The sequence below is a fragment of the Chrysochloris asiatica genome, unplaced genomic scaffold (genome assembly GCF_000296735.1).
Source record: "Chrysochloris asiatica unplaced genomic scaffold, ChrAsi1.0 scaffold00144, whole genome shotgun sequence".
Classification (NCBI taxonomy): domain Eukaryota; kingdom Metazoa; phylum Chordata; class Mammalia; order Afrosoricida; family Chrysochloridae; genus Chrysochloris; species Chrysochloris asiatica.
Window position 1 is genome coordinate 1,543,747 of NW_006408662.1, and position 681 is coordinate 1,544,427.

The 681-nt window shown below is 50.4% G+C and overlaps 1 pseudogene; it reads left to right on the top strand.

Moving 5' to 3' along the window:
- The first annotated feature begins 488 nt into the window (after nucleotides 1–488).
- The window catches only part of LOC102817927, a 2,091-nt pseudogene continuing 1,898 nt past the window's right edge, over nucleotides 489–681 (top strand).

The following is a 681-nucleotide window of genomic DNA, read 5'->3' on the forward strand; positions in this document are numbered from 1 at the left end:
AGTGCATTAGACACTAATGACTGAGGACAAGAAGAGTTGTAGAATGACATCAAGGACTCATACAGGAAGAAGCAAAAGGTCATTAAAAAGACAGGGAAGAGGCTGAAAGCTGGGCTAGCTGCCCCCTCTCTCCTCTCCTTTGGGGGCAGCACCCCTCCTGACCCTTCTCCAGGTCCCATCCTCTCCCACCCCCACTCTGGGCTTTGTGCCTGCCCTCAGCCTCTGGGCTGGGAAAGGGGAGTCAGAGGAGCTGTCTTCCACATTCAGAAGCCCCTTGCAGGTAGGCTGGCTTCCTCTCCATGTGCCGGCATGCACTGGCAAAGCAACTTTTAAGTTGTCTCTGGAAGTCTTTCAGGCCTTCTGCAGGCATTTTCCCATGCACCCTCATTCTAAGGTGGTTGCCCTCCAAGCAACAGGAATGACAGCAGTGGTCCCCCAACTCGGACTATCATGATTTCTGGTTTGTGCAGTAGCTGCTGTTTGTTACCATGTCGACTTGTAAACTTCATTTAGATAAACATTTGGTGGGGCCCAGGCCTGGAAATCTGTATTTTAACCAGATTCCCAGGTAGGGCTAATGCTGGTGTTCCCATGACCACACTCGGAGATTCACTGCATTAAGATTTTGAGAAGAGGGGGGAAAAGGAAATGTGTCCTGTCCTGGATCAATTTCTTTGTCAT